Source organism: Bubalus bubalis, chromosome 7, assembly GCF_019923935.1.
Source record: "Bubalus bubalis isolate 160015118507 breed Murrah chromosome 7, NDDB_SH_1, whole genome shotgun sequence".
NCBI lineage: Eukaryota > Metazoa > Chordata > Mammalia > Artiodactyla > Bovidae > Bubalus > Bubalus bubalis.
The window spans coordinates 67,696,455-67,722,817 of record NC_059163.1 but is presented as its reverse complement, the minus strand read 5'-3'; the positions used below and the strand labels follow the sequence as shown (position 1 = coordinate 67,722,817).

Here is a 26,363-nt window from a genome sequence, read left to right as displayed (position 1 = left end):
CCCTGTATGGAAAAATCGATTGGTTCAATACTGAGAAAGGAGTATGACAGGGCTATCTGTTGTCATCCTGTTTGTTTAACCTATACACTGAACACTTCATGAGAAATGCTGGGCTGGATGAGTTATAAGCTGGAATCAAGATAGGTGGGAGAAACATCAACAACTTCAGATATGTGGATGATACCACTCTACTGTCAGAAAGTGAAGAGGAACTAAAGAGCCTCTTGATGACGGTAAAGGAGGAGAGTGAAAGAGCTGGCTTAAAACTATTGAAAAAACTAAGATCATGGCATCCAGCTCCATTAATTTATGGCAAATAGAGGGTGAATATGTGGAAGTAGTGACAGATTTCCTCTTCTTGGGCTCTAAAATCATTGCAGTGAATGAAGCCATGAAATCAGAAGACGTTTGCTTCTTAGCAGGAAAGCTATGACAAACCTAGACAGGGTGCTGAAAAGCAGAGACATTACTCTGCCAGCAAATGTCCGTATCATCAAGGCTGTCGTCTTCCCAGTGGTCACATATGGTTGTGAGACCTGGACAGTAAAGAAGGTGGAACACTGAAGAATTGATGCCTTTGAACTATAGTGCTGTAGAAAACTCTTGAGAGCCTTTCAGACAGCAAGATCAAACCAGTCAATCTTTAGGGAAATCAACCCTAAATACTCATCGGAAGGACTGATGCTGACATTGCAATTCCAGCATTTTGGTCATCTGATGTGAACAGCTGACTCATTGGAAAAGTCCCTGATGCTGGGAAAGATTGAGGGCAGAAGAAGAGAATGTCAGAGGATGAGATGGCTGGATAGCATCATCGGTGCAATAGACATGAATTTGGGCAAACTCTGGGAGATGGTGAGGGACAGGGAGGCCTGGTGTGCTCAGTCTGTGAGGTCTGAGAGTCAGACACAACTCAGGCAGCTGAACAGCAACAACATGGTAGTTTTATTCCTTTTTTTTTTTTTTTTTTAGAATCTCCATATTGTTCTCCATAGTAGCTGTATTAATTTGCATTTCCACCAACAGGGCAAGAGAGTTCGCTTTTCTCCAAACTCTTTTCAGCATTTATTGTTTGTAGAGTTTTTGATGGTGGCCATTCTGACCAGTGTGAGGTGATACCTCATTGTAGTTTTGATTTGCATTTCTCTAATAATGAGCAATGGTGAGCATCTTTTCATGTGTTTGTTAGCCATCTGTATGTCTTCTTTGGAGAGATGCCTGTTTAGGTCTTCTGCCCACTTTTTGATTGGGTTGTCTGTTTTTCTGGCATTGAGTTGTATGAGCAGCTTGTTATTTTGGAGATTAATCCTCTGTCGTTTGTTTTGTTTGCTATTATTTTCTCCCATTCTGAGGGTTGTCTTTTCACTTTGGTTATAGTTTCCTTTGTTGTGCAAAAACTTTTAAGTTTAATTAGGTCCTATTTGTTTATTTTTTTATTTTTAAATGTGTGTGCTTCAGTGTCATAAGTCTTGCTTTTTTAAAAAAGATTGTCAGCAAATACACGTGGAGAGAAAAATGCAAAAAGTAAAGCATATAATAAATATTTCTAGCAATACAAAGCACTTTATAAAGCATAAATGTGTTATGTAAACAGGAAATTGAATTTGTTAGAGAAAAGAAAATTTAACTATAAGAGGAAAAAACTCCTACTCATCCCATAAATATACAAATCATTACTACTTAGAACATTTAACTATAAGAAGGGGAAAAAACTCCTACTCATCACATAAATATACAAATCATTCTCATTTACTACAGATACTTGAGTAATTAGGTGGAGGCTTTCTTTTCCTTGCTTTTAAAAACCCATGTTGATACCCCTTTGTGTTGTGAGTACACATTAGATATCACACTAACTAAGTTTGGATATCATTAAGCAGATTAAATTGAATGATGAGAGCTCTTTCTAATAAAATGAACATGGTTCTTTTTCTTGTTAACTATATTAAACAAAATCCTCCCTTGAGATTGAGTCATTAAATTTGTCTTCTCAACCTATAAAATAAAACCATTATACATTCAACTTGATCAATATAAATGTCCAATTAAGGCAATTCTGAACTAAATACTTTTCCTATTTAAATACCATTTGATTTACTTGATCTACCAAGGCTGCTTTAATAAAAGTGGAAGCATTATTATTTTGCTTTTTGTGTATTACAAAGCAAATCAAAAATAAGACACATAACTATTGCTTAATCCTATTTGACTTATTTTTATTGAGATATAATTGACATATAACATTATATTAGTTTAAGCTATACAATATAACAAGTCAGTATGGGTAAATATTGTGAAATGATTACAATAAGTCTACTCAACATCCATCACCACACAGTTACAATTTTTTTCTTGTGATGAGAAGCTTCAAGGTTTACCCTCTTTAACAATACAATAGTATCATAACTATAGTCTTCATGTTGTATGTTACAGCTTCATAACATATTCATTTTACAATTGAAGGTTTTATCTTTTGACCAACTTCATCTTGTTGTCTACCTGTATACCACTACCTCTGGCAATCACTGATCATTTTCTTTATCTATGTCCTAATTTTGTTTGTTGGTTGGTTTGGTTTTCAGGTTTCATATATAAGTGAGATCATATGTTATTGGTCTTTCTATGTCTGATTTATGCCCTCAAGGTCTACCCATATATCCACAAGGGCAAGATCCCCTTCTTATTTTTTTAATCAAACTTCAGTTTGATTCTATTCTAAAGCCAACATTTTCAATCTCCTCCCATGTTTGATGTTTTTGATGTCACATACTATATTTTTTTAATTCTGTGTATCCTTGTGTGAATAAATTTTTATCTTTTAACCTTCATACTAGAGTTGTGAAATTCAGTACTTTTACTATATATTTGCTTTTACAGTTAGATTTATTCTTTAATATGTGTAGTTGTCCTTTTCATTATAGGCGACTGGAATGTAAAAGTAGGATGTCAAGAAACACCTGGAGTAACAGGCAAATTTGGCCTTGGAATCCAGAATGAAACAGGGCAAAGGCTAATAGAGTTTTGCCAAGAAAACACACGGGTCATAGCAAACACCCTCTTCCAACAACACAGGAGAAGACTCTACACATGGACATCACCAGATGGTCAACACCAAAATCAGATTGATTATATTCTTTGCAGCCAAAGATGGAGAAAATCTATAGAGTCAGCAAAAAAAGACCAGGAGCTGACTGTGGCTCAGATCATGAGCTCCTTATTGCCAAAGTCAGACTTAAATTGAAGAAAGTAGGGAAAACCACTAGACCATTCAGGTATGACTTAAATCAAATACCTTATGATTATACAGTGAGGTGAGAAATAGATTTAAGGGACTAGATCTGATAGATAGAGTGCCTGATGAACTATGGACGGAGGTTCGTGACATTGCACAGGAGACAGGGATCAAGACCATCCCTATGGAAAAGAAATGCAAAAAAGCAAAACGGCTGTCTGGGGAGGCCTTACAAATAGCTGTGAAAAGAAGACAAGTGAAAAGCAAAGGAGAAAAGGAAAGATATAAGCATCTGAACTCAGAGTTCCAAAGAACAGCAAGAAGAGATAAGAAAGCCTTCCTCAACGATCAATGCAAAGAAATAGAGGAAAACAACAGAATGGGAAAGACTAGAAATCCCTTCAAGAAAGTTAGAGATACCAAGGGAACATTTCATACAAAGATGAGCTTGATAAAGGCCAGAAATGGTATGGACCTAACAGAAACAGAAGATATTAAGAAGAGGTGGCAAGAATACACAGCAGAACTGTACAAGAATGATCTTCATGACCCAGATAATCACGAAGGTGTGATCACTCACCTAGAGCCAGACATCCTGGAATGTGAAGTCAAGTGGGCCTTAGAAAGCATCACTGTGAACAAAGCTAGTGGAGGTGATGGAATTCCAGTTGAGCTATTTCAAATCCTGAAAGATGATGCTGTGAAAGTGCTGCACTCAATATACCAGCAAATTTGGAAAACTCAGCAGTGGCCACAGGACTGGAAAAGGTCAGTTTTCATTCCAATCCCAAAGAAAGGCAATGCCAAAGAATGTTCTAACTACCACACAATTGCACTCATCTCACACGCTAGTAAAGCCATGCTCAAAATTCTCCAAGCCAGGCTTCAGCAATACGTGAACCGTGAACTTCCTGATGTTCAAGCTGGTTTTAGAAAAGGCAGAGGAACCAGAGATCAAAATGCCAACATCCGCTGGATCATGGAAAAAGCAAGAGAGTTCCAGAAAAAACATGTATTTCTGCTTTATTGACTATGCCAAAGCCTTTGACTGTGTGGATCACAATAAACTGTTGAAAATTCTGAAAGGGATAGGAATACCAGACCACCTGACCTTCTTCTTGAGAAACCTGTATGCAGGTCAGGAAGCAACAGTTAGAACTGGACATGGAACAACAGACTGGTTCCAAATAGGAAAAGGATTTCGTCAAGGCTGTATATTGTCACCCTGCTTATTTAACTTATATGCATAGTACATCATGAGAAACTCTGGACTGGAAGAAGCACAAGCTGGAATCAAGATTGCCGGGAGAAATATCAATAACCTCAGATATGGAGATGACACCACCCTTATGGCAGAAAGTGAAGAGAACTAAAGAGCCTCTTGATGAAAGTGAAAGAGGAGAGTGAAAAAGTTGGCTTAAAGCTCAACATTCAGAAAACGAAGATCATGGCATCTGGTCCCATCACTTCATGGGAAATAGATAGGGAAACAGTAGAAACAGTGTCAAACTTATTTTGGGGGACTCCAAAATCACTGCAGATAGTGACTGCAGCCATGAAATTAAAAGACGCTTACTCCTTGGAAGAAAAGTTTTGAGTAACCTAGATAGCATAATGAAAAGCAAAGACATTACTTTGCCAACAAAGGTCCATCTAGTCAAAGCTTGGTTTTTCCCGTGGTCATGTATGGATGTGAGAGTTGGACTATGAAGAAAGCTGAGGGCCAAAGAATTGATGCTTTTGAACTGTGGTGTTGGAGAAGACTCTTGAGAGTCCCTTGGACTGCAAGGAGATCCAACCAGTCCATTCTGAAGGAGATCAGCCCTGGGTGTTCTTTGGAAGGAATGATGCCTAAGCTGAAACTCCAGTACTTTGGCCACCTTATGCAAAGAGTTGACTCATTGGAAAAGACTCTGATGCTGGGAGGGATTGGGGGCAAGAGGAAAAGGGGACGACAGAGGATGAGATGGCTGGATGGCATCACCGACTCGATAGACATGGGTTTTTGTGAACTCCAGGAGTTGGTGATGGACAGAGAGGCCTGGCGTGCTGCGATTCATTGGGTCGCAAAGCGTTGGACACGACTGAGAGACTGAACTGACTGATGTGTTCTTGTTACAAAACAGTGCCCCTTCTTTTCAAGTTAAATAAGTAACTTTACCATTTCTTATAATAAAAGCTTAGTGGTGATGAACTCTTTTAATTTTTCTTGTCTGGAAAATTTCTTTACATTCTGAATAACTTTATTGGAAGAATATTCTTGTTGGAATTTTTTTGTGTGTCTTTTTCATCATTTTTAACATATCACGTCATTCTCTTCTGGCCTACAAATTTTGTTCTGAATGATTTGCTGAGTCTTATAGTCCTGCCATCTATGTAACACATTGTTTTAGTCTTTCTACTTCTAATGTTGTCTGCTTGTTTTTAACTTTTGTTATATTAATTATAATATGTTTTGGTGTGGGTCTCCTTGGGATTTCCAGGTAGCTCAGTGGTAAAAAATTAATCTGCCTATGCAGGGGACACAGGTTCAACCTCTGGGTCTGGAACATTCCCTGGAGGAAGAAATGGCAACCCAATCCAGTATCCTTGCCTGGAATATCCCATGGACAGAGGAGCCTGGCAGGATGCAGTCCACAGGGCTGGAAGGATTTGGACATGGGTGAGTGACTGAGCACACACACACACACACACACACACACACATATATATATATATATTTTAATTCTCTAGGCTTCTCCAGTCTAGATGCTTGTTTCCTTCCCCAAGTTAGCAAAGTTTTTCAGTCATTTTTTCATGTAAGATTTCTGCCACTTTCTCTGTCTCTTCTACTTCTAGGAGTCCTGTATCATATCATTTAAAATGATGATTAGCTTCCTTGAAAGACTGCTAAGATTGTGAATAAAATACCTTCGAGGACACACATCCAAAATTAAAAGAGTATTTAAAATTCTGTACAACTTGCTAAAATTCGGTTATATATATTTGCCCATTCCTAAAATATGTGCTAAATGAAGGCTGCAATTCAATTTTATTTTTTACTTTTTACACATATGAATACAGACTCATAACATTCAAGCTGCTTTTTTCTTAAGGTCCTGTTCACAATGTGAAGAAATATGACATTCTAAATCCACCTTAGTATTCTCTCTTCCATTTGTTTCTATAAAAGCATTTAATCAAAAGTGATGGAATCATTTTTATACCAAATAATTTCACTTATTATTCTTAATAGAAAGAGAATTTCACTTTGCCTAGCCTAGTTTACTTTTCAAAGCTGTCCTGGATATATTACCTCATTTTTTATATTCACAAAGTCATATTCACTTGCATGTATTTTTTCTTTTATTTAACCAACACATACAACATATGCCAACTGATAATATAGACATAATTTTCCATAATTTCAAGATGAGGAAACTAAGTCATGAAAGGCGATATGCTTGCCCAAGGTCACACAGGTAGTATTTGGTAAAGTTAGCATTTGAATCCAGGTTATCTGGCTCTTTGCTCACAAAAGTCTGTATAGTCAAAGCTATGGTTTTTCTAGTAATCATGTTTGGATGTGAGAGTTGGACCATAAAGAAGGTTGAACACTGAATAATTGATGCTTTAGAATTGTGGTGTAGAGAAGACTCTTGATAGTCCTTTGGAGAGCAAGGAGATCAAACCAGTCAACCTAAAGGAGAACAACCCTGAATATTCACTGGAAGGACTGATACTGAAGCTGAAGCTCCAATATTTTGGCTACCTGATATGAAGAGCTGACTCACTGGAAAAGATCCTGATGTTGGGAAAGACAGAGGGCAGGAGAAAGGGGCAATGGGAGATGAGATGGTTGAATGCCATCACCAATGTAGGGACATGAGTTTGAGCAAACTCCAGGAGATGGTAAAAGTCAGGGAAGCCTGCTGTGCTGCAGTTCATGGGGTCACAAAGAGTTGGACATGACTTAACCACTGAGCAAAAACAATCTGGCTCTAAATTAAATCCCTTTAGTTACTACACCGTATAGATATAAATTGTCAGTCAATCTTTCAAAGCAGTCTTTAGGTAAACAGACACACCCTGATCATGCTTTCATATGGAAGAGAAAGATTAATAACAAATTGGATGAGCAATAATCTCAAAACATTTTCTAGATTAGATATGTGTTTGTTGACCATTTAAGAACACTTTCATGGACATACTGTGATGTCTTTCCCAAGATAAGCTCAAGCCTCTTTATATTTCTTTTAAAAATGTATTAAATTATATCACTAAATATACTTTCTCTTCCATTATTTTTCTTTCTCTGAGGATTACAAATATTTGTACTTGATATTCACTATGTCTATTTTCTATACATAACACTTTCTCTCTAGATGTTTATTTTTCATATTTACTCTTTTCTCTCTAGACCTTGTTTGTGCATTCATTGTTTTTGGGCAAGGTTAGCCTTTTAAAATGAGCTTAAATATTTATTTTCCCTACCAGCTATCATATATCTTATTTATTAACAGGGAAATAAAGTATTTCATAAATTTAAATCTCACAAGTCTCATTTCTGGGCAATTAAAATTTAATAAAACAAATATTGAAGCACACTGCAACTTAGTCAAAGACATATCTCAAAACTCTTATTTATATTTTGGAAAGTTAATGCATGCTATGCCATGTAATATTATTTATAAGTCTGGATTCTCTTTTTATATAATTAAGAATCATTCATTCTTATTCTTATATAAACAGACAGTTAAACTGAGGGGAGTATTTGAGGAGTGGTACTCAAGATAAAAACCCCTAACTTCATTTTATCAATTTATGAAATATTTACAATTATAAATTCTGGGTACTTTTTATGATTTTATAATACTCAAAGCTTTTATTTTATTTTTATTAAAATTAATTACTAGTATATTATTTTACTTATATAGGCAGCATATTATTTTATATAGACAGCATATTAAAAAGCAGAGACATTACTTTGCCAACCAAGGGCCATCTAGTCAAGACTATGGTTTTTCCAGTAGTCATGTATGGATGTGAGAGTTGGACTGTAAAGAAAGCTGAGCGCCAAAGAATGGATGCTTTTGAGCTGTGGTGTTGGAGAAGACTCTTCAGAGTCCCTTGAACTGCAAGGAGATCCAACCAGTCCATCCTAAAGGAGATCAGTCCTGGGTGTTCATTGGAAGGACTGATGCTGAAGCTGAAACTCCAATACTTTGGGCACCTGATTCAAAGAGCTGACTCATCTGAAAAGACCCTGATGCTGGGAAAGACTGAGGACAGGAGGAGAAGGGGACGACAGAGGATGAGATGGTTGGATGTCATGACTGACTCAATGGATATGAATTTAGGTAGACTCCAGGAGTTGGTGATGGACAGGGAGGCCTGGCATGCTACAGTCCATGGGGTCGCAAAGAGTCGGACACGACTGACCTACTGAACTGAACTGAATATTTATTTATAAATAAATGGATGTGTCTTGGGCCTAGTGGAGTGAAAACAGAAAAAATGTCAGAACTCAGATGGATTCAGTCACAAGAATAAAGTAATTAATCCTTGGTTGTCATATGACAATTTGTCTTTTTCTACTATGAACAAGAGGAGACAACCTGGATATTTTCTCACATCCCATTTACCAGTCTAAATTACCACACTATATGTTTCTTTTTCAATCACAATGCTTAAACAGGGATAATAACAAGGATATTGCAACTTACTTTCGAACAGAACAATTTGTAATCAGGACTCAGCAAGAAGTTACAATATCAGAGGAAAGAGTCATTGTAAATCTGCTCCTTTTCTGATATATCTACAACAAATTTTCACTTAAGGCCATCTGGACAAATAAATCCATATTTATGACATAATTAAATCTTAATCCTTGGCTCCAAAAAGATAAGGTTTATATATATGTATGTATGGGTGTGCTTGTGTATGAACAGGAAAAATAGCATCTCAAGAAAGCAATAAAAAATTACTGTGGGTAAATGAATCCTATCAAATATTTGATTCAGAATGTCATCAGTAATTCAAAAGGAAATGTTTGATTTATGTCAGTAGTTACAAAAGGTAGAGTGCATCTGAGATTCTTCTAAACAGACTAGTAATCATTTTCAGTTAGGTGGTGATGATACTAGAAGATGTAATGATAAAGATGAAAATATGGAATATCCACTTATTTTTATCTGAGTCATTAAAAATGCTCTATTACTTAAATTCAAATAAAAATTTTTCAATTGGGTAAATATTTTATTTGAAAGATGATGATAGTAAAAGCAGTCAATTTTGTGTAAGCTTAAATAATATAAGAATTGCATGTATACCTGTGGTGCATTCATTTTGATATTTGGCAAAACTAATACAGTTATGTAAAGTTTAAAAATAAAATAAAATTAAAAAAATAAAAAATAAAAAAAGAATTGCAGTTTACACTGCAACATTGATCCAATACAATCTTTTATCATGATAAATTATGCTTTTAAAGAATTTATTTCAGAATTAAAGTCTTTTAACTTAAAATACAATATCCATAATTCTTCATATTTTTACTTTACTCACAAATATCCCATGTAAATTTCTTATAAACTGTGTTGTGCCTGCACCTCCCAGATTCACATATTGTAACCCTAACCTCAATGTGACTGCATTGGAAGATAAGGCCTATAAGACAGCGATTAAGGTTAAATGATGGCATAAGAGTGAAACCCTATCTATGTACTCGCTCAGTCATGCCTGACTCTGCAACCCCATGGCCTATACCGTACTAGGTTCCTCCATCCATGGGATTCTCCAGGCAAGAATACTGGAGTGGGTTGCCATTTCCTTCTCCAGGGGATCTTCCTGACCCAGGGATCAAACCCAGGTCTCCCGCACTGCAGGCAGACACTTTACCCTCTGAGCCACCAGGGAAGCCCAATGAAACCCTAATCCAATACAAATGGCATTCTTCTAAGAAGGGGAAGAGATACCAGGAATGTGTGAGACAAAGGGAAGACCATGTGAGGACATAATGAGAAGGTGGCCATCTGCAAGTCATGGAGAGAGACCTCAGGAGAAAGTGACTCTGCTTAGACTTTTGGCCCCCAGAACTGTGACAAAATAAATTTCAATCATTTACTCCACCCAGCCTGTTATTTAAGTTCTGGCAAAGTAATATGAAGTTTTAAGACCAAGTTGTTTAACTTCTGTAAGTAAGTTTGGGGACAAGGAAAATATTATATACAGAAATCTATAATTTAGTACTTTTGCTTAAATATTCAAAGGTTTTACCTGAAATCTTAAAGGTATTAAGTTTTAATTCAAAACAAATGGCTGAGAAGGGAAAGCCAGATGTTTCAGTTCATTGTCCAAAAATGAAGCAAAATGAGATATGGGATATAATGGGAAAATATATATATATATATATATATATATATATATAAAGTTCAAATGGATTGTCAGGGTTTGAAAGCAGAATTCAGAAAAACCTAAATTCACAAATTCATGTGTAGTTCTGATATGTTTCCACTCCTTTTAGGACAGTGACTGGTTGAATATAAGGAATAGATCTGGTCTTTGAAAATATAAACAATTAAACAGGATATCAGTAATTTAGACAAACTGACCAAAAATGGACCTCAGGGCTATAGGAGCACTGGAGTACTTTGCGAAAAGGATACTGCATATGGTTGGTTAACAGGATCCAGCACCCTTGAAGGGTGCTTTTCTGTACTGCAAAAGAAGACAGCTAAATATTTGTTCCCTAGATTTCCAACTCATTAAGAATACAAATTAGGTTCTATCAGTTAGACGCATTTATAAAAGTTTTTTGAAGGGAAAAATTGAAATGAAGCCATCTTTCTGTTGATTTTTCTTGGTTTGTTGTTATTGTAAGCAAGCTGTGAGGATGCAGTTTTGTTCTCTGGCTTTGGTTCAGAATACAGTTTCCAGCTTCACTGGTGTTTAAGTATAGTTTGGAGGGGGCAGCTTCCTGATTCATCCAGACAGTATGTCAAACTCCATGGTGTAGTGGTGGCCTTTTGATTTTCCACTTTTCTGACTGTATCAGAGGTCAGCCCTTTGTTGATCAATTCAGTATGTAATGTTCTAAGGTATTTCTCAGAACCTATTCTTCCAATAGTTCTCTGGATTAAATCCCATTCTGTTCATAATATTTAGTGCATTCTGACTGTTAGAGAAACCAGCAAGAAATGTTAAGTTTTTTGTATGGAATCTATTCTACTGGTGTTTGAGAAAGTAATGTGTTATCCATACTCTAAATTTGATAAAATATAAAACGTATACAATTAAAACCCATAGATACCTTCAAATGTATAATTGAATATGTAAATATAACTATCCCTCAAGCATGAAATTATCTCCAATTTCACACTTTGAACTTCTTTTTTCTTTGATGCACAGATTCTTTCTAACTTCCTGTCCACACATAATGTGGTATACATTTGTTGAATTAGTTATCGTGACTAATATTTAAATAGAAAAAAAAATCAAACTATTTTCTCAATAAGGGAACATCCTTGATTTTATTATCAGTTAGCCAAAAAATTGAATCATCACATAACCACAAACATATACACTGGTATTAAACCTTATTTCTTAGACCTGGTAACAATAAATAGGAAGAATGTATGAAAGAAAAAAAATTGTACTGTTCTTTCAGCCTTTTGTTCAATTTGATTACTTCCCTTCCTTCAGTTCAGTTCAGTTCAGTCACTCAGTCATGTCTGACTCTTTGTGACCCCATGAATAAGCATGCCAGGTCTCCCTGTCCATCACCAACTCCTGGAGTTGACTCAGACTCATGTCCATCAAGTCCGTGATGCCATCCAGCCGTCTCATCCTCTGTTGTCCCCTTCTCTTCCTGCCCCCAATCCCTCCCAGTATCAGAGTCTTTTCCAATGAGTCAACTCTTCGCATGAGGTGGCCAAAGTACTGGAGTTTCAGCTTCAGCATCATTCCTTCCAAAGAACACCCAGGGCTGATCTCCTTCAGAATGGACTGGTTGGTTCTCCTTGCAGTCCAAGGGACTCTCAAGAGTCCTCCAACACCAGAGTTCAAAAGCATCAATTCTTCGGCGTTCAGCTTTCTTCACACTTCAACTCTCGCATCCATATATGACCACTGGAAAAACATAGCCTTGACTAGACAGACCTTAGTTGGCAAAGTAATGTCTCTGCTTTTCAATATGCTTTCTAAGTTGGTCATAACTTTTCTTCCAAGGCATAAGTGTCTTTTAATTTCATGGCTGCAGTCACCATCTGCAGTGATTGTGGAGCCCCCCAAAATAAAGTCTGACACTGTTTCCACTGTTTCCCCATCTATTTCCCATGAAGTGATGGGACCGGATGCCACGATCTTCATTTTCTGAATGTTGAGCTTTAAGCCAACTTTTTCACTCTCCATTTTCACTTTCATCAAGAGGCTTTTTAGTTCCTCTTCACTTTCTGGCATAAGGGTGGCGTCATCTGCATATCTGAGATTATTGATATTTCTCCCGGCAATCTTGATTCCAGCTTGTGCTTCTTCCAGTCCAGAGTTTCTCATGATGTACTCTCTATATAAGTTAAATAAGCAGGGTGACAATATACAGCCTTGACGTACTCCTTTTCCTATTTGGAACCAGTCTATTGTTCCATGTCCAGTTCTAACTGTTGCTTCCTGACCTGCATATAGGTTTCTCAAGAGGCAAGTCAGGTGGTCTGGGATTCCCATCTCTTTCAGAATTTTCCACAGTTTATTGTGATCGACACAGTCAAAGGCTTTGGTATAGTCAATAAAGCAGAAATAGATGTTTTTCTGAAACTCTCTTGCTTTATCGATGATCCAGAGGATGCTGGCAATTTGGTCTCTTCCCTTCCTTACTCAGAGACTAAAACTGTATTGAGCTATAGACCCTTGCTGTAATATTTACCTGAGCTAAACCTGAAAAAATATTTTAAACAGCATTTCTTAAAATTATTTAATGAAAAGGGTACTTGAGAGGGAAGGAGGAAAAGTTTGTGTTCCTATGGCTGCAGTGATTAACTACTGAAGAGAACTTCATTAGATCTCTCTGAGGCTGAGATTTCACTACAGTTAAAATCAGAGGTGAGCTAAATGATCTCTAAGACACCCAGTTTCTCTGCTGGCTATGCTATTCCAGGAAGGAATATTTAAAGACCATATTTAAAATAGGCTTTTAGATTATGAAAGAAAATGCTAAATTAGAACCTATTAATTAAACATGCAGAGAAACGTGGGAAGAAACAAGGCATTTCCCAAAGGAGAATCCATAATTTAATGCAGATTTTAATTAATATAATACCAGAAACTATCAATAAATATTATGAAAGGAGTGTCTTTCTCCACCAAGCTTACTATGCTCCCATATGCCTTGCTACTGTCCCCTGGGAGAAATCCTGGCACATATTTTCCTAAATCTTAAAAATATACTTATCTACAAAGTTGTGTATTTTTGCTGTTTTTCTCTCTTAAAAGAGGAAAAAATGAAACTATCTGAAAGTTATAATTTTCAAGGTGGTTTTTAGAGAAAAGCATAAGGATGAAGAAATTTTGTCATGATGTTGGTGATAGCATTATCCCTAGGATATTTACTTTTATTAAAACCTGTGGCTTCACTTTCTTAATATCTGTAGGGCTAAGATTACTTAGATGTTAGGAGAAGACAGCAATGGCAACAACCATTTGGAATTTATCATCATTCTATCTAAAATGCATTTATTTTCCTTGAGCTGACTAAATACATGAAAAAGAAAAACATGTCTATGAGAGAAGCTTTAGAGTGCAAATTTTATCATAAAATATAAAAATTAATTTAATTACCCAAATCCACTCAATACTATAAATTGGTTCTCTTAGGTGAATGGAACAGTGCATGGAAAGTTGCATTATCAATAGGACATTATGGCATTTTTCCATAGGATGGCCACATACAGATTCTTCATAAAAAGAAAACACTCGAGTGCTTGCTTTGGTAGCATATGGGCTAAAATTGCAACAATACAGAAAAAAATTAGCATGACTCCTGCATATGCCAATTTGTGAAGCATTCCATATATTTTATTAAAAAAGCTTTATAATTTCAGGCATATTAGTAATTGTCTGTAATTTGAGGAAAAAACATTGCTTACACTGCTTACATTGCTTACATTACTTACAGTTTGACCATTTGCCTAAGCACCCTAGTCAATCAGGAGAGTAAACATAATGATTGATGAAATGAATTGACAAGCTGAGTGACTGAAGTAACCAAATAATATAATTCATCTAATGTGAAATATGTGCAGTCTAACTACTGCAAAATTCGTTAATTCCACTATTTTATTCATGCTCTGGGAACTCTCTGATCTCCTCTAATCTGCAAAATAGCACCTTCAGAAACTAAATAGGCTACATGCACCATATTGTTGGAAAACTCAAAAGCCTAAATGCATTGTCAAAACAAACACATGCTTATGGAGAATTAAAACTGATGAATCTAGCTTCCGGCATCTTTCTATGCTGAAAACGACGGAAACCTCCAAAGAGACAGGAAAACACATTGTGAGTTAATGATACAGGATTAATAATTTTCATTGCACAAACACTGTCTTTTAAACACCGGAGAGCAGAAAGACAGAGTTTCCAAGTCAAGAAGGTTTTTATATACAAGTGCCATTATGCAGGACCTTAGGGGCCTTCCCAGAAACAAAACCCCCGCCATATCCCCTCTCATCCTGTGTCTTCCACCTGCCTCTTATCTGCTGAAAAACTTTAGACTATTAGGCCTTCCCCCAGGTTCCAAGAAGTAAATATAATCAGAGAAATAAGAAAATGTCAAAAAAAAAAAAAAAGGAAAACAGTCAAAGAAGACAAAATAATAATAGTTTAGCCATTAAACAAAGTCAAAGACCTTTAGACCTTCCTCAGGGGCTATAGATGATATTATGAAAGATAGCCTTTGAGCTCTTTCACAGATACTGAAACCCTCACTAGATGGAAGAAGTTAAATATAGCTGACCACAAGAATGTGGACCCAGGATAAGTTGGTATCAGAAGGTTGACGATGTTGACTTCTTGCACCCTATAACTCTTAAAAGACCTTTCCCTTAAAGTAATCAGGGAGTTTGGGCCTTTTAAACACCAGCCACTTGGACTCCTTCTTGTATCCTGCAATTAATGCTGCACTTTGCTTCAGCACAAGCCAGTATCAGTAGATTGGCTTTATACTGTGCGTGGGTAATCAAACCCAAGTTTGGTTAGGTAAAATAAGGAGTGTAGATGTATCACTAGATAGCCTCATTAGTATTAACTTTATATATAAATAAAGACCCACATACACTCTTCAGCCCAGTGGAAAGCACAGAGGCCTTGGGGCTAACAGAGCCTGTAATTACATTTCAAACAATTTTATTACACATGACTCCACAATAAATTTTGTGTGATATAAAGGTATGAGACATGAGGTAGGCAATTCACACTCAAAATACATAAGTGACTTGCCAATGACCACATATGTAATAAATATTAGAGCCAGATTTAGTATTCACATTTTTAAACTCTTAATTCATTGCCCATTTCTATTACAATATTAAATCTTACTTGTTACAGTTAAAAATGAAGTTTCAAATAAAATAAGCTCCATGCCCCAAACATAAGTCACTATGGAGAACAATATGGAGATTCCTTAAAAAATTAAAAACAGAGCAACCACATGATTCAATAATCCCACTCCTGGGCATATATTCAGAGAAAACCATAATTTTAAAATATGCATGCATCCCAATGTTCACTGAAGCACTGCTCACAATAGTCAAGACATGGAAGTATCCTAAATGTCCATTAATACATGAATGGGTAAAGAAAAGCAATGGAATATTACTCAGCCATTAAAAAGAATATGATAATATGAAATAATGCCATTTGCAGAAATGTGGATGGACCTGGAAATTATCATACTAAATGATGTAAGTCAGACAAAGACAAATTTTCACACATTATCACTTATGTGTAAAATATTTTAAAAATTATAGAAATGAACTTATTTGTAAAACAAAAACAGACTCACAGACTTAGAGAATGAATGTGTGGTTACCAGTGGGGGAGGGTGGGGGGAAGGAATAGATAAGGAGTTTGACATTGATATGCACACATTGCTATATTTAAAATAGATAACCAACAAAGACCTACTGTAAAATAAAATAAAATAAAGTGGTATATTATAAAAGATAGAATAAAAATATAGAAATTATATCACTGGAATTTCTATTTATTTCAATAAACATTTTTTAATATAAGACCAAGTTTAAAACACTTAGAATATTCTATAATTCTACTGAAACATTCTATTACTTGTTAATATATGATCAAGCTCATCCACTCCTAAGAGTCTTTTTAGAGTTTTTCTACCTATTTCCAAATGATTTTTACAATCACCTTGTCCAGTTTTAAAATGGTTGGTTTTTCAGTTAAGTTAGTCATGTAACTGCATGTTTAAGAACAAATTATCGATTATTATTAATTTTACTGTTTCTACACTAAAATTTGTAAATTGAACTTTTTTTCTTTTTATAAATTCTTTTGTTTCACTTAGTTTAACACTGTCATTTCTATTTCTGAATTTAATTAATAATCATTTTATTTGACAATTTACACATTAAAGTTATAAAACAATTTTGAAGATAAAAATATTATATTTCCTAATCTTCCCCTTGCTGCTGCTGCTGCTGCTAAGTCGCTTCAGTCGTGTCCGACTCTGTGCGACCCCATAGACGGCAGCCCACCAGGCTCCCCCGTCCCTGAGATTCTCCAGGCAAGAACACTGGAGTGGGTTGCCATTTCCTTCTCCAATGCATGAAAGTGAAAAGTGAAAGTGAAGTCGCTCAGTTGTGTCCTACTCTTAGCGACCTCATGGACTGCAGCCTACCAGGCTCCTCCGTCCATGGGACTTTCCAGACAATAGTACTGGAGTGGGGTGCCATTGCCTTCTCCTAATCTTACCCTTAAGTAATTGTTATTCAGTATTTTCTTATCTTTTATGGTCTACATGTTTTTGAAGAGGACCAGTCAATTATATTGCAAAATGTTCCTCAGTTTTAGATTGTCTGACATCTTCTTATTATTAGGTTAATGCTGTGCTTCTTGCAGCAAGGATACCACAGAGGTAATGCTGTGTTCTTCTCAGCATATCATTATAGGGGAAACTCGATACCAATATATGATATTACTGAAGGTGTTAACTTTAATTACTTCATAAAGATAGTACCTGCTGTGTTTCTCCATTATAAAGTTACTTTCTTTTCTCTTAATTAATAAATACATTAGGGTATATTACTTGAAGACAATACAAATATCCTGTTTATTTACAAAATTTGGTCCACCAGTTTTAATATCTATTGATGGATCCTGCCTATAGCATTTCCTGTTGTGTTCTTTTCCTCCAGTGGTTTTTTCTCTATTTTTTCTATATAATAGTTATTAAGTAAAGAAGAGATATCCCTTCTCTTTCACACACTTATGTGTTCAACTTTCAGTTTATATTATAAAGTGTACATGGACATTTATTTTATTCTGTGCTTTTTGATACTAAATTATTATTGCTATTGCTATTGCTAAATCACTTCAGTCGTGTCCGACTCTGTGTGACCCCATAGACGGCAGCCCACCAGGCTTCCCCATCCCTGGGATTCTTCAGGCAAGAACACTGGAGTGGGTTGCCATTTCCTTCTCCAATGCATGAAAGTGAAAAGTGAAAGTGAAGTCACTCAGTCGTGTCCGACCCTCAGCGACCCCATGGACTGCAGCCTTCCAGGCTCCTCCATCCATGGGATTTTCCAGGCAAGAGTACTGGAGTGGGGTACCTCTAAATTATTATGGTATTCTTCAAAATATTCTAGCTTTAACCATGAAGAACTATTTCAAAGTGCTTTCTATAATCTTTTGATATGTACCCCTCTTCCTGTGAGCACTTTCTTACTTTCTGGCGCCATACAATGCTCTAGGTACACTTGTATTTCCTATTCTGCAGTTCTGGCCTCTGGAATCAATAATTTCTTGAATAAGGCCTTGTTCCTCTTAATCAACAATGATATTTATAAACCAATACCTTTTATTTAGAAACACGCCTAAGAGAGTGTCCTTGTTTCCAGGCCTTCTGAATGGATCAGTTCAGTTCAGTCGCTCAGTCATGTCCGACTCTTTGTGACTCCATGAAATGCAGCACTCCAGGCCTCTCTGTCCATCAGCAACTCCCGGAGTTCACCCAGACTCACATCCATCGAGTCAGTGATGCCATCAAGCCATCTCATCCTCTGTTGTCCCCTTCTCCTCCAGCCCCCAATCCCTCCCAGCATCAGAGTGTTTTCCATGAGTCAACTCAACTTGGAGAATATAAATATATTTTCTGTATATGGAAGGATGGATAGCTAGACAGGTTTTTATCCTTACCTATACATACAATTTGGCCTTAGAATACAGAATGAAGCAGGGCAAAGACTAATAGAGTTTTGACAAAAAAATTCACTGTTCATAGCAAACACCTTCTTCCAACAACACAAGAGAAGACTCTACACATGGACATCACCAGACGGTCAACACCAAAATCAGATTGATTATATTCTTTGCAGCCAAAGATGGAGAAGCTCTATACAGTCAGCAAAAACAAGACCAGGAGCTGACTGTAGCTCAGATCATGAACTCCTTATTAACAAATTCAGACTTAAATTGAAGAAAGTAGGGAAAACCACTAAACCATTCAGGTATGACTTAAATCAAATACCTTATGATTATACAGTGAGGTGAGAAATAGATTTAAGGGACTAGATCTGATAGATAGAGTTCCTGATGAACTACGGACGGAGGTTCGTGACATTGCACAGGAGACAGGGATTCTTTTCCATCCTCATGGAAAAGAAATGCAAAAAAGCAAAATGGCTGTCTGGGGAGGCCTTACAAGTGGCTGTGAAAAGAAGAGAAGCAAAAAGCAAAGGAGAAAAGGAAAGATATAAGCATCTGAATGCAGAGTTCCAAAGAAGAGCAAGAAGAGATAAGAAAGCCTTCCTCAGCAATCAATGCAAAGAAATAGAGGAAAAAAACAGAATGGGATAGACTAGGGATCTCTTCAAGATAATTAGAGATACCAAGGGAACATTTCATGCAAAGATGGGCTTAATAAAGGACAGAAATGGTATGCACCTAACAGAAGCAGAAGATATTAAGAAGAGGTGGCAAGAATACACAGCAGAACTGTATAAGGATTATTATCACGACCCAGATAATCACGATGGTGTGATCACTCACCTAGGGCCAGACATCCTGTAATGTGAAGTCAAGTGGGCCTTAGAAAGCATCACTACAAACAAAGCTAGTGGAGGTGATGGAATTCCAGTTGAGCTATTTCAAATCCTGAAAGATGGTGCTGTGAAAGTGCTGCACTCAATATGTCAGCAAATTTGGAAAACTCAGCAGTGGCCACAGGACTGGAAGGGGTCAGTTTTCATTCCAATCCCAAAGAAAGGCAATGCCAAAGATTGCTCAAACTACCCACAATTACACTCATCTCACACGCTAGTAAAGCCATGCTCAAAATTCTCCAAGCCAGGCTTCAGCAACATGTGAACTGTGAACTTCCAAATGTTCAAACTGGTTTTAGAAAAGGCAGAGGAATCCAGATATCAAATTGCCAACATCCGCTAGATGATCAAAAAAGCAAGAGAGTTCCAGAAAAACATCTATTTCTGCTGTATTGACTATGCCAAAGCCTTTGTCTGTGTGGATCACAATAAACTGTGGAAAATTCTGAAAGAGATGGGAATACCAGACCACCTGACCTGCCTCTTGAGAAATTTGTATGCAGGTCAGGAAGCAACATTTAGAACTGGACATGGAACAACACGCTGGTTCCAAATAGGAAAAGGAAGTCGTCAAGGCTGTATATTGTCACCCTGCTTATTTAACTTATATGCAGAGTACATCATGAGAAATGCTGGGCTGGAAGAAGCACAAGCTGGAATCAAGATTGCTGGGAGAAATATCAATAACCTCGGATATGCAGATGACACCACCCTTATCGCAGAAAGTAAGAGGAACTAAAGAACCTTTTGATGAAAGTGAAAGTGGAGAGTGAAAAAGTTGGCTAAAGCTCAACATTCAGAAAACTAAGATCATGGCATCTGGTCCCATCACTTCATGGCAAATAGATAGGGAAACAGTGGAAACAGTGTCAGACTTTTTTTTTTTTTTTTTTTTTTTGGCTCCAAAATCACTGCAGATGGTGACTGCAGCCATGAAATTAAAAGATGCTTACTCCTTGGAAGGAAAGTTATGACCAACCTAGATAACATATTCAAAAGCAGAGACATTACCTTGCCCACTAAGTTCCGTCTAGTCAAGGCTATGGTTTTTCCAGTGGTCATGTATGGATGTGAGAGTTGGACTGTGAAGAAGGGTGAGTGCTGAAGAATTTATGCTTTTGAACTGTAGTGTTGGAGAAGACTCCTTAGAGTCCCTTGGACTGCAAGGAGATCCAACCAGTCCATTCTGAAGGAGATCAGCCCTGGGATTTCATTGGAAGGAATGATGCTGAAGCTGAAACTCCAGTACTTTGGCCACCTTATGCGAAGAGTTGACTCATTGGAAAAGACTGTGATGCTGGGGGGGATTGGGGACAGGAGGAGAAGGGGACGACAGAGGATGAGATGGCTGGATGGCATCACTGACTCGGTGGATGTGAGTCTTAGTAAACTCCGGGAGTTGGTGATGGACAGGGAGGCCTGGCGTGCTGCGATTCATGGGGTCACAAATAGTCAGACACAACTGAGTGACTGAACTGACAGAATATGTTTAATTTTCATCAAAACCCACAGAGTTCCATCCTAAGAAAGTGAAAAATCTGCTTCTAATCATTCACAAAGCATTTACTTATTTGTACTATGCTACCATACACAATTTCAGAATTGATAATCTCTGAGAAATAAATTTATTATTGTACAATATTTTTGCATAGTTATTTCTGACTTTAGCCTTTCAGTATCCAGGCAGAACACTGTTTTCCAAAGTAACATTTGTTCTGCTTTTCTCTACATCTTTCAATACAGTATATCATTCATACTTTGTCCATGTAGTCTCAGATGTTACATTTAAGTGCATTAATTTCTTCTCACATGTTGCTTGATTTTTCATAGCTACAGAGTATGCCTTGTCAGAGAAGGCGATGGCACCCCACTCCAGTATTCCTGCCTGGAAAATCCCATGGACGGAGGAGCCTGGTAGGCTGCAGTCCATGGGGTCGTGAGGAGTCGTACACGACTGAGTGACTTCCCTTTCACTTTTCACTTTCATGCATTGGAGAAGGAAATGGCAACCCACTCCAGTGTTCTTGCCTGTAGAGTCCCAGGGACGGGGGAGCCTGATAGGTTTCCATCTATGGGGTCGCGCAGAGTCAGACATTACTGAAGTGACTTAGCAGCATGCCTTGTCAGTTAGTTCAGTCGCTCAGTCGTATCCGACTCTTTGCTACCCCATGGACTGCAGCACACTAGTCCTCCTTGTCCATTGCCTACACTTGGAGTTTACTCAAACTCATGTCCATTGAGTCAGTGATGCCATCCAACAATCTCATACTCTGTCATCCCCTTCTCCTCCCACCTTCAATCTTTCCCAGCATCAGGGTCTTTTCCAAAGAGTCAGCTCTTCCCATCAGGTGGCCAAAGTATTGGAGTTTCAGCTTCAGTATTAGTCCTTCCAGTGAATATTCAGATCTGATTTCCTTTAGGATGCAGTGGTTGGATCTCTTTGCAGTCTAAGGGACTATCAAGAGTCTTCTCCAACACCACAGTTTAAAAGCATCAATTCTTCAGCACTCAGTTTCTTTATAGTCCAACTCTCACATCCATACATGACTAGTGGAAAAACCATAGCCTTGACTAGACAGACCTTTGTTGGCAAAGTAATGTCTCTGCTTTTTAATATGCTGTCTAGGTTGGCCATAACTTTTCTTCCAAGGAGCAAGCATCTTTTAAAGTCATGGCTGCAGTCACCATCAGCAGTGATTTTGGAGCCTCAAAAAATAAAGTTTGCCACTCTTTCCACTGTGTCCCCATCTATTTGCCATGAAGTGATGGTACCAGATACCATGATTTTAGTTTTCTGAATGTTGAATTTAAGCCAACTTTTTACTCTCCTTTTTCACTTTCATCAAAAGGTTCTTTAGTTCCTTTTCACTTTCTGCCGTAAGGGTGGTGTCATCTGCATATCTGAGGTTATTGACATTTCTCCTGGCAATCTTGATTCTAGCTTGTGCTTCCTCCAGTCCAGAGTTTCTCATGATGTACTCTGCATATAAGTTAAATAAGCAGGGTGACAATATACAGCCTTGACGTACTCCTTTTCCTATTTGGAACCAGTTCATGGACATGTTCCATGTCCAGTTCTAACTGTTCCTTCCTGACCTGCACACAGGTTTCTCAAGAAGCAGGTCAGGTGGTCTGGTATTCCCATCCCTTTCATAATTTTCCACAGTTTGGTGTGAGCCACACTAAATCTTTGGCATAGTCAATAAAGCAGAAGTAGATTTTTTTTCTGGAACTCTCTTGCTTTTTTGATGAATCAGTGGATGTTGGCAATTTGATCTCTGGTTCCTCTACCTTTTCTAAATCCAGCTTAAACATCTGGAATTTCATGGTTCACATACTATTGAAGCCTGGCTTGGAGAATTTTGAGCATTACCTTACTAGCATATGAGATGAGTGCAATTGTGGGTAGTTTGAGCATTCTTTGGCATGGCCTTTCTTTGGGATTGGCATGAAAACTGACCTTTTCCAGTCCTGTGGCCACTGCTGTTTCCAAATTTGCTGGCATATTGAGTGCAGCACTTTCACAGCATTATCTTTCAGGATTTGAAATAGTTCAAGTGGAATTCTATAACTTCCAGTAGCTTTGTTCTCAGTGATGCTTCCTAAGGCCCTTGTACAAATATGAATTTATGCTTATAGAAGAAATGGATGTGTAGATGGATCAATAAACATTTTTTTTTTTTCAGGAAAGCTTTTCTGTCTGGTCTCTCAGATCATTTACCTGTTTTGGTGATTATCAGATGTGACTTGTCATATTCTTTCAACATTTTTGATCATGTAACTGCTCAGTGTTCTGGGTGCATTTACGTACGTGTGTGAGAGAGAGAGTGAGAGAAAGATAAACACAGAGACAAAGTCAGAGACCAAGACATAGATCAAAAGGTCACAAGAGATGATGGGAGAAGAAATACTTCAGATTCTGGTGTTTTCCTCATCGATTCATCCTCTGGCCTAGTGCCTCCAGATTCTGTTTATTGCCTGCTTCTTGAGACCATTTAAAGCTTTCTCAGATACCATCGGAGAAGGCAATGGCACCCCACTCCAGTATTCTTGCCTGCAGAATCCCAGGGACAGAGGAACCTGGTGGGCTGCCATCTATGGGGTCGCACAGAGTTGGACATGACTGAAGTGACTTAATAGCAGCAGCAGCAGCAGATACCATACCTGTTTATTTGTCCTTTCATAGAGTTACACTCTTGAGAGAATTTCTTTTTACTAGGTTCCTGGCCCTGTTGTCCATGTTGAACTTCCTACTAACATTAATAAAATATATTTCTAAAACTAAATTATAAATATTCAACAACTTCAGTTGCTAGAAGAGAATTGAAAGTATAAAATTCTGGCTGAGTAACAAGATTAATTTTGGTACTTCATGGCTTCGATATACAGTTTGCCTGGAGAATAAGAATTTAGATTCAGCAATACTAATATGAAGAGAGTGAGGTAATTGCCTTAGGCATAAAATTTAAAGAAGAAACAAAAATACTCAGTAATCTATGTAAGATATTTTAATGCAATATCATTGAATGTTCCATTTGCCTCAGGCTTAAATACGATTTATCAAGTTATAGTTGTGAATCTTGCCTGAATCTAAAATGTTGATATTTTTTCATTAATCATTTGCATTAATTTTCATTTTAAAATATGCATTACATAATATTCATCTTGATTACTGAATTATGGGGCACATTCTTGAATGTTCCTGAGGTAACTTCCTACCCACCTCACTCACATCACTGTAACCAGCCCTGCTTAGTCTCCATTTTTATCTGCAATCAAGATACTAAATGGTGCCCCAGAGTATATATAGTGGTGTCTGTGTATAAACATATACATACACATATAAAATGAAAGAGGAGTAATATCAACAAATATCAAAATAAACAGCTTATCTCCTAACAATGCATTAATACTTTCTTAAAGAAAATGTCAGAGTATCAAATATTCACAAAATATTTCACCTAATACTTCCCACAACAGCAAATAGCAAAATCACAGTATTTCAAATAAAACAATGAATGTAAAAGAAACTTTATTAGGCTGTTGTAACTTAGTTGACAGAAACATATGAGAATTCTATTATAGAAGTGAAGACATTAATTATAGATTTCTCATCAGGATTGATGAATGCATGTCTAACCACAATATAAGAAGGGTTCTGCATTAGCCACATTCTTTCTCCCTATCAAGCAGGGATTTCATATTGTTTTAAATTATTAAATACAAAAAGAATACAAATTCCCAACTGCTTCAATTGCTAAATTTCACTTTATTTTTTTATTTTTTTATTTTTTTTGCTTTTCAAAAGGTATTTTTTTAATTTTATTTTATTTTTAAACTTTACATAATTATATTAGTTTTGCTAAATATCAAAACGAATCCACCACAGGTATACATGTGTTCCCCATCCTGAACCCTCCTCCCTCCTCCCTTCCCATTCCATCCCTCTGGGTCATCCCAGTGCGCCAGCCCCAAGCATCCAGTATCGTGCATCGAACCTGGACTGGCAACTCGTTTCATACATGATATTTTACATGTTTCAATGCCATTCTCCCAAATCTCCCCACCCTCTCCCTCTCTCTCAGAGTCCATAAGACTGTTCTATACATCAGTGTCTCTTTTTCTGTCTCGTACACAGGGTTATTGTTACCATCTTTCTAAATTCCATATACATGCGTTAGTATACTGTATTGGTGTGTGGTACATATACACAATGGAGTATTACTCAGCCATTAAAATGAATACATTTGAATCAGTTCTAATGAGGTGGATGAAACTGGAGCCTATTATACAGAGTGAAGTAAGCCAGACATAAATTTCACTTTAAATACTACTAGATATTTTGATATCTCAAGTGTCTTATGATTAACATATTTCTCTCGTGTAGTAAATTAAGAAGTTAATACTGACCCATTCTGGTGCTCGATGTCCCAGCTTCCCTATTCACAATGCAACAGTATTGCCTAAAATAAAGACATATTTATTTTACTAAATTGGTTGCCTAAAAATATCTAGAGAGAGGAGAAAAAAAAATTTGCTTGTGATTCTGTTGTCAAGCTCATCTCATACAGCTGGAATAGCATTTACTCTGAGTTTCAAATCATCCAATATTCAAGACCCCTGGTTTCAATTTAGAAATGACTAAAACCCAAAGTGACATTAAAATATATCTATATTTCCCAAATTAAATCTAAAATGCAGTATTTTAATATTGGCATTATATGACACCAGAACATCACAGAAGATCCCAAATGAATAAGCTCCAAACAACTCTAGTTGTTAAGCAACAACAACTAGTAAAAACTGAAGCAGCTATTTTAGAATGCTAGTCTCAGTCACTCAGCCATGTCTGACTCTTTGTGACCATTCTATGGACTATAGCCGACCAGGCTCCTCTGTCTATGGGATTCTCCAGGTAAGAATACTGGAGTGGGTACCCATTCCCTTCTCCAAGGGATCTTTCCAATTCAGGGATCAAACCTGGGTCTCCTGCATTGAAAAAATATTCTTTACCATCTGAGTCACCAGAGAAGCCCACTTGTTAATGCTAGAATCTAGTCAAATACTTTAGCCAATGATAGGGAAGTGCTTGATGAAGAACGGCTCATATATTTCAGTGAATTTTGAAATTCCTTGTGTAGCTACTATTCCCTAAACCCCCATCTCTTCATCTCCTATCCCTGTGAGTGAGGCCTAATGTGCTTTCCTAGGTCTGTGGAGGGAAACAGAAACCTTCTTTTCCAAAAAGTTGCCTTTTCCTCTGTGATTGCTGCTACTGATTTCTGAAGCGCTAGCACAGAGGTTGGCCATTGATT

The 26,363-nt window shown here is 37.1% G+C and overlaps 1 long non-coding RNA gene and 1 pseudogene across 1 annotated transcript in view; one reads left to right on the top strand and one right to left on the bottom strand.

Annotated features, from left to right (window-relative positions):
- The window catches only part of LOC123334445, a 111,503-nt gene extending 85,990 nt beyond the window's left edge, over window positions 1–25,513 (bottom strand). The window contains exon 1 of the long non-coding RNA XR_006552299.2: window positions 25,459–25,513. This is a non-coding gene — a long non-coding RNA (uncharacterized LOC123334445). The remainder of the gene's footprint in view (window positions 1–25,458) is intronic.
- LOC112586291 lies at window positions 14,181–14,279 on the top strand (annotated as a pseudogene).
- Window positions 25,514–26,363: the final 850 nt, after the last annotated feature.